Below are 9,007 nucleotides of genomic sequence, written 5' to 3' on the forward strand. Positions count from 1 at the left end.
GGCCGGAGTAGCCTTGCCTCTCCTGGGCCGGTGTAACACTGCGGCCTTTCCTGGGCCGGAGTAACATTGCGGCCCTCCCTGGGCCGGAGTAACATAGGGGCCTTTTCACCAAGTTTTTGGCACTTTGGGCCACAAAGCCCATCTCATAGCTCGGCCCAATTTTTACCAAAAATTACCCTCTCAATTGCCCCTTAATTCCATCTGCACAGCATGATTGGGATTATTAGTCCAACCGAGCTGAAGTTATTAAGCCTATCCAGCCGAGCTAAAAACTCTTTAGCCTCTCCAGCCGAGCTAAATTTACTTCGGGCTTCACTTTATCCGATCAAAACGTCTCTTCAATCACGACTGTAACGCTTCCCTTTCCGTATACACGTGGCATGCTCCCATTCGTAGAAGGCAGCTGTCAACGCCGTCTTCGTGTTTCACAATTTTTGAACAGTTCCCGCTTCTTCCCTTTTCTTTTCCCTCTCTCTCATTTCACCAAACACTCTTTTAATTCTTGAACCATTCACCTCCTTCTCTCCCTTGTTCCTGTGCCCCTGAGTTTTGAGTTTGCTGTGTTCGTGCCTCCATTGCTGCCATTGCCTCCATTTCCTAGCTTCTTTCTTATTCGGGTAAACAAGCCTATCCTTCTTGCTCTTTGTCTGCTTTACCATCTGTATAGTTTTGTTTTGTATGCTTTTTGCAAACACTTTCTTCTATTTGTTGCTTTTGCTTCTGTATTTTTATGAAAAAACCAGTAGAACTTCATGTGTGTATGAACTATTATGTAGAAAACCAGTCTTAGATCCAGAATCACATAGCAACCGAACTAGGATACTGTTTGTCCAATATTGGTAGATTACTTCAGTCAATAGCCGAACTAGAACTTGTAGAGACGACAGTAGCCTCAAAAAATAACCTTCTGATTCACTTTAGCTGAAATAAGATCACCGAACGAAGTCTGAATACACTAAACTAAGAACCTTAGTCTTCAACCGAGCTAAGCCTTTGGGGCTAAGCCAGCTTTCTCAGTTTCTAAACCAAACTCAGAAAGCTGCCCCTAGTGGCTTGACCGAAGCAAAAAACCCACTGTTCGAGCCGAGATAACAAATCCCTAAGGGAAAACCGATCTTGCGCACAATAAGTTCAAACCGATCTATCGAGTGTTGTGCAGAACCGAAACAGAACCAGCCCACAAAGCTGAAACAGGGCTCATTTACCTTGTTTTTAATTTGTAGCACAGTCCAATGATCTGTGCTTAACCCCTTTGTTTTCTACTTTGCAGACTTAAGTTACCCAGGCACTCCTGCGTGCGCTCAACCGAGTTACTGGGCACAATTTTTGCACCGATATAACTTATTGGTAAATTGTACAAATGGGTAAGTATAGGTATTTGGTAGAGACCCCTGGTGGTATGGCCGAATTCCGAAGGGATTATGGCATTTCAGACGATGTACACCTTACCCTAGCCAGGAAGGAAACCATTCCGTGGAATAACCAAGGCTTCGTCCCCTTTACCATTTTATCCATTATAGAAACCGGACTAAGGTTCCCGGTCCAGCCTTTAATTTGTGAATTTCTTAGGCAAACCAGACTATGCCCAACCCAGCTATCCACCAATACATACCGGATAATAATGGGTATCGCCGAGCTAAACCGCCAAACAGGCCTGAACCTCGGTTTAGCCGAAATCTTCCACCAATACTCCATAGGTTCCAAAGATGATGGCTGGGTTTATTACCTTAGGATACGCCGACGTAGAGAAAAGATAATAAAAAATACACCGGATAAGGATGTTAATGATGATGACTTCTTCTGGGTATCAGGCAATTTTGAGGATCACCAAGCCCAAATCCCAGGCCGAAGTATTAACTGGAAGAAAGGAGAACCTGGTAAAGTTTACCTCGGTTTTATATTTTTTTCTTGTACTTCGGTTTCAGATGTTATAACCAACCTAACACTTGTATCCTTTTTGCAGACTTAGCTCATCTTGCCTCCTATTACAGCTACCCAAATCTAAACATACTTCGAGCCGCACTACGGATTAAGGAAAGAAGTTGGTCTAAGCTTCTGAGCTTTGAGCCGACCTACAGATATAGCGGTCGTCGGAAAGCTCGAGTGACCGATTTCCTTCTGGAGGAAGCACCTGAACCGGACCCAAACTTGCCCGAAATACGACTTGTCCCACTAACAGCTGAAGAAGAGATGGCGAAGAAAAGCAGAGTGAGGGCCCTTCTGACCGCAACAACCAGGGCCGAAGTGCAACCATCCTTAGAAACGCAGCCTGCCGTTGTGGCCCTCCCTTCTCAGCAACCTTCTTCATCTCGCCCTTCCAAACGTGCCCGATCTACATCGACCGAACAGCAACTTGTCGATGAGGTTGAATCCATCCCCCAAAGTCCTCAACCTACCCTCCAACCGGAGCGAACTGACCGAGCAGAATCTTCGAAATGGGCTCCGCAGCTAACCTTCAACGACCGAGACATCAAAGCTTCTGATTCGGTTGTTGCTGAAAAAGATCATCTATTGGCTTTTAATATGGCCAAAAGTGTGTGCCTCCCCAAGGACATGGAGCACCACCTCAAGCAATTGAACACCGAGATGAAGTCCATCCGGTCTACATCAAAGTCCATGATTTTGGTAAGTAGCTCTGTCCGTTTTTTCTGTTTAAATTTTCCAACTTTCACTTCGGCTCAAGAGACTCTTCGTTTTGTCAGGCCTTACAGAAGAACAACATTACTTACAGGAAAGTCCAAGAGCTTAAAAAAACCATAAGGCAGGCAATGGCGGAAGCCGAGGCAAAGGTGGCCGAGCTAGAAGAAGCTGAAAAGAAAATGGCCGAGATGCAAGCAGAGAACGGCCGACTTGCCGATCTGGTTAATTCGGCTGAAGCGGAGAAGCAGAAAGCCGCCATCGCTATGAAAGACAAGTATCTGCGGGAGTTGGTGAAGCTTGAGAAGAGAAAAGACACCGAAATAACTCAACTAAAAAAGAGCGCGGAGGAAGCCGAAAAGGAGGGGTACAAGCAGGGTTACAAGAAGGCAGAAGATGCCTATGTTAAACAGTGCGACGCTGCCAAGGAGTTGTTCTTCAAGTGCGGCTGGAGGGCGGCTGTTGAGAAGCTTGGTCATGATCAATAGACCGAGGTCTTCGACCCTCCAGCTTACTTTATACCGAAGTCCCTTGCGGAGTATGCGGATGCCTTGCAACAAGAATTTCTGGAAGACTCAGATTCTGATGACTCCTCTGCTCCCGAAGACATTCCGGTTGGTAGTGCAGATCCATCACTTCGGTTGGAGACCATGGTAGAGGACCTACCTATCGAACAGCCGAGTGACACCGTGGTTCCAACCGAAACCATCCCGGCAACCGAAAGCGAACTACCTCTTGAAACCGGCCTCCAAGTTGATGGTGATGCGGCTTTTGACGCCGAAATTCAAGAACTTTTTTCCTGATTTTTTCTCTTTTTCCTTTTTTGTTACCTTTTCTTTGTAACCGGGCTATGTCCTCTTGTACTTGCTTTTCAATGAATGAGAATTTTGTTGGACTCTTATTCCTGTTTCTGATTCATATGCTTGCGCTTGTAATGTCTTCTATTACTCCAACTGTTATTTCGGTTTTAGCTGGTTAAACTATACTTACAGTAGCCAACCACTCTTTAGCCGACATATTTACTTCGGCTGAGGAGTTTTCAGTTTGTTTAATCCAGCCGATCCAATTTCAGCCATACCCTTACTTTGGCTGAAGAGTAACAAGAGTTGGTTTATTCCAGCCAACCACTCTTCAGCCTTGCAATTACTTCGGCTGAAGAGTAACAGGAGTTGGTTTATTCCAGCCAACCACTCTTTAGCCTTGCACTTACTTCGGCTGAAGAGTAACAAGAGTTGGTTTATTCCAGCCAACCACTCTTTAGCCTTGCACTTACTTCGGCTGAAGAGTAACGAGAGTTGGTTTATTCCAGCCAACCACTCTTCAGCCTTTCCCTTACTTCGGCTGAAGAGTAACAAGTGTTGGTTTATTCCAGCCAACCATTCTTCAGCCATTCCCATACTTCGGCTGAAGAGCAACTAGAGTTGGTTTAATCCAGCCAACCACTCTTCAGCCTTTCCCTTACTTCGGCCGAAGAGTAACAAGTGTTGGTTTATTCCAGCCAACCATTCTTCAGCCATTCCCATACTTCGGCTGAAGAGTAACTAGAGTTGGTTTAATTCAGCCAACCACTCTTCAGCCTTTCCCTTACTTCGACTGAAGAGTAACAAGTGTTGGTTTATTCCAGCCAACCATTCTTCAGTCATTCCCATACTTCAGCTGAAGAGTAACTAGAGTTGGTTTAATCCAGCCAACCACTCTTCGGCCTTTCCCTTACTTCGGCTGAAGAGTAACAAGTGTTGGTTTATTCCAGCCAACCATTCTTCAGCCATTCCCATACTTCGGCTGAAGAGTAACTAGAGTTGGTTTAATCCAGCCAACCACTCTTCAGCCTTTCCCTTACTTCGGCTGAAGAGTAACAAGTGTTGGTTTATTCCAGCCAACCATTCTTCAGCCATTCCCATACTTCGGCTGAAGAGTAACTAGAGTTGGTTTAATCCAGCCAACCACTCTTCAGCCTTTCCCTTACTTCGGCTGAAGAGTAACAAGTGTTGGTTTATTCCAACCAACCTCTAAGTTAGTTTTTCCAGCTAACTTAGAATAGAATGCTTGCAAAATACCTAATCTATACTAAGGCTAACTTTTACAAAGAACAACTTGTGCTAAAAAGAATTGCTTGTTTTATTGAAGGAAGAAAAAATTACATATGTTTGAAAAAGAAAGGCTAAAAGTAAAATAGCTTAAGATTTGCCGTATTCCATGGCCTAGGGATTGCCTTGCCATCCTTGTCTTCTAGGTGGTATGCCCTTTTGCCTGCTAACCCAACCACCTTGTAAGGACCTTCCCAGTTTGGCCCTAACTTTCCATCTCCTGGGATCGAAGTGTTTCCCATTACTTTGCGCAGTACCCAATCGCCTATCTTGAATTGTCTTGGATGTACTTTTTTGTTGTATTTTCTGATCAACTCTCGTTGGTATGCGGCGATGTGAACTAGTGCTCTTTCTCTTCTTTCTTCTGCAAGGTCGAGTTCTATAGCTATGGCTTCTCCATTTAAGTCTGGATCAAAATTTTCGCTTCGAATTGTGGGGAGGCCAACTTCTAGTGGGATTACTGCTTCCATTCCATAGGCTAAGGAGAATGGTGTTTCTCCCGTTGATCGCCGAGGTGTGGTGCGGTACGCCTATAAAACATGAGGAAGTTCTTCTGCCCACTTGCCTTTTGCTTTTTCTAGCCTTTTCTTTAGTCCATCCAAGACGACTTTATTTGATGCTTCTGCTTGCCCATTTGCTTGAGGATATGCCGGTGTAGAATTGTAGAACTCTATCTTGTACTCTTTACAAAAGCTTCTAAAGATTCTGCCGTCGAACTGAGTACCATTGTGTGAGATCAGTGCTTTTGGTATGCCAAACCGGGTGATGATATTCTGCCAAACAAACTTCTTTACGTCGTTTTCTTTGATTGATGCCAATGCTTCTGCTTCCACCCACTTTGTGAAGTAGTCTGTTGCTGCGAGAAAGAATTTTCTGCCGCTGGGCGCTGTTGGAAGTGGTCCTACTATGTCCAAGCCCCACATTGCGAAAGGCCATGGGCTAGTTAATGGTAGGAGTTCTCTTGCTGGTTGATGTATTTGGTGCGCGAATTTTTGGCATTTCTCACACTTCTTCACATATTTCTCTGAGTCTGCTTGCATATAGGGCCACCAATATCCTTGCGAAATTGCCCTGTAAGCGAGCGACCTTCCCTCTTGATGGCTTCCACACACTCCTTCGTGTATTTCGAACAAGAATGCTTCTACTTTGCTGGGATGAACGCACTTGAGGTAAGGCCCAGAGAATGACTTCTTGTATAATGCCAAAGATGGAGATAGCCAAAATCGCTGCGACTTTGCCCTTATTCTGTTGGCTTCTTTTTTCTCTTCTGGTAGGATGCCGTCTTTTAGGAACAGGATGATGGGATCCAACCATGAAGGGCCTAATTCTGTGCAACATACTTCTTCTGCTTCGGGGTCTTCTATGCTTGGTCTTGGTAAGAAGTCGATGAGTAATGGATGAGGGATTGATGTATCTGCCATTGAGGCAAGGCCTGCTAGTTCGTCCGCTCGGCTGTTTTCCTCCCTGCCAATTTGTTCTATTCTTACTACATCAAACTTCTTGATCTCTGTTCTGACTAACTCTTGGTACTTGGCCATTCTGTCATCCTTTGCTTCGTATTCGCCAGAAATTTGGTTTACTACCAGCAGAGAGTCACTGTATACCATTAGTTCGGTGGCCTTCATGTAGTATGCTGACTTGAGTCCTGCGAGGAGCGCCTCATACTCCGCTTCATTGTTGGATGCTGGGAAGCCAAGGTTGATTGCTTGTTCTACAACAAGGCCGTCTGGAGAGATGAGGACTATGCCAAGCCCTGCACCATGCCGGTTGGATGCTCCATCCACAAAGAGCTTCCACATCTCTCCAACGAATAACTTCCAGCAAGTGGAAGGATCAGATGATGTCGTGGGGTCAAGGATGGTGTTTTCTTCAAGGTCCATGTTGGCTGTCTGTCCTTCGTCCTCTGTTTGAACTGTTGGTGAGCCTTTGTTTGTCTCTTCCTTGTTGTCCTTAGTATGGTCTGCCTTGGTGCTTGATTGACTACCTTCTACTAGGGGTCGCGCTATTCCGGCGTCAACTTCCGTCCCTAGTTCGGTTGTGTCAGTTAGATCGACTGGGCAGATATGATGACTTCCAGGAGTAAACTCTGCGACGAAGTCTGCCAAAGATTGGGCTTTTATTGCGGTCTTGGGTTGGAACTTGATGTCGAATTGTCCCAACTCTACTGCCCACTTCAAAATTCGTCCACTAAAGTTCGCCCTTTCAAACAGAGCTTTTAGTGGAAAGGTTGTGAGGACGACTATGGTGTGGGCGTGAAAGTAGTGCGCCAATTTTCTGGATGCCATCATTAATGCTAATGCTAGTTTCTCCAAGGGCAAGTACCTTGTTTCGGCTCCCAACAATGTCTTGCTGACATAAAAGATGGGCAAGTGTTGTATTCCTTCTGCACGAACCAACACTGCGCTAACTGCGTGCTGAGAGACTGTCAGGTACAAAAAGAGTTCTTCACCAGGTACTGGAGTAACAAGTAGTGGTCGGGAAGACATGTACTCCTTCAAGCTTTCCAGAGCTTGGTCGCATTCTTCATCCCACTCAAACTTGGCTTTTAAAGCTTGGAAGAATGGTCGTAGTCTGTCTGATGACCTGCTTATGAACCGGTTGAGCGCAGCCGCCATACCAGTGAGATGCTGTACTTCTTTGACTGAGTTTGGTCTCTCCAATTCCTGGATTGCTTTGATCTGGGAGGGGTCTGCTTCTATACCCCGGTTGGTCACAAGGAAGCCCAAGAATTTTCCAGATCCTACTCCGAATGCGCATTTGGACGCATTGAGGCGCAACTTGTGTTTCTTCAAGATCTGGAACATCTCGCCTAGGTCTTTAAGATGGTCTTTCTCGTCCTTGCTTTTGACCACCATGTCGTCGATGTAAGCCTCCATTGTTCTGCCTAACAATGGTTCAAACATCTTGGTGACCATCCGTTGGAATGTCGCCCCTGCGTTCTTTAGGCCAAAGGGCATGACCTTGTAGCAATATAATCCCCTTGGTGTTGTGAAGGATGTGACCTCCTGGTCTAGTTCATGCATGGCGATCTGGTGGTAGCCTCTGTATGCATCCAGAAAGCTAAGTCGGTTATGCCCTGCCGTTAGGTCCACTAGTTGATCTATCCTTGGTAGAGGAAAGCTATCTTTTGGGCACGCCTTGTTGACTGTTTTGTAGTCGATGCAGACACGCCATTTACCATTCTTTTTTGGCACTACGACTGTGTTGGAGATCCATCTTGGGTAGTGCACTTCTCTTATTGCTCCTGCCTCTAGCAGGTTGTCTACCTCTTCTGCCACTATTTCGGCGTGGTGGAGTGCCGATCTGCGTGTGCGTTGAATGACTGGTCTGGCGGATGGGTGGACATTGAGTTGGTGACTGATGAAGTTTGGATCAATACCTGGCATGTCGTAAGGCGTCCAGGCAAACACTTCGATGTTAGAGGTCAAGAATTCCAAGACCTCTAATCTCTCAGTGCTGGACAACGATGAGCCAAGTAAGAAGAACTTATCCGGGTTCTTCTCATCTATTTTTACCTCCACCAAGTCCTCTACCGCTTTCTGATCAGCCTTTTTACCGACGTCCGCGAATAGTTCATTACTTTCTGGTTCTTCCACCGAATGAACATATCCTTTGGCAGCGCGGCTGCCATTCACCGTGGCGAAACATTGTTTTGACATGATCTGATCTCCATAGACTTCTTCAATTATGCCGATGTCGTTGGGGAACCGCATTACTTGGTGGTAGGAAGACGCCACCGATCGCATGGCATGCAGCCATGTTATTCCTAAGATGATGTTGTAAGTGGAGGGGACCTTCAATACCCAGAACTCCATTTGTTTCGTTACGCTTCCTGCTCTGACCGGAAGAATTATTTTGCCGACGGGCCACTCTGGCATGGAGTTGAATCCAATTAGAGGAGAAACTGCAGGCGCTAAGTCTTTGTCTTGTAGCTTCAGTTGTTTAAATGTGTCGTAGTACATGACCTCATGGTTTTAAAAACCGGACCGGACCGGCCGGTTCAACCGGTTGAACCGGTGACCGGATGGGGTTCCGGTCCGGTCAGCCCCTATAAACCGGCCATTTGTAAAAACCGGCCTATTTAATGAAAACCGGTGAACCCACCGGTTAAACCGGTGAACCGGTCGACCCGGTCACGGGTTGACCAAACCGGACCGTTTAAATTTTTTTTTTTTAAAATTTTTTCTTTGTTTTTTTTTACTTTCTTTCTTTTCTTTCTTTCTTATTTTATATATATATATATATATATAAAATATAAGAATATAAGAAAATTTTAATTTGAA

Source organism: Camellia sinensis, chromosome 1, assembly GCF_055761805.1.
Source record: "Camellia sinensis isolate YWXY chromosome 1, ASM5576180v1, whole genome shotgun sequence".
NCBI classification, from domain to species: domain Eukaryota; kingdom Viridiplantae; phylum Streptophyta; class Magnoliopsida; order Ericales; family Theaceae; genus Camellia; species Camellia sinensis.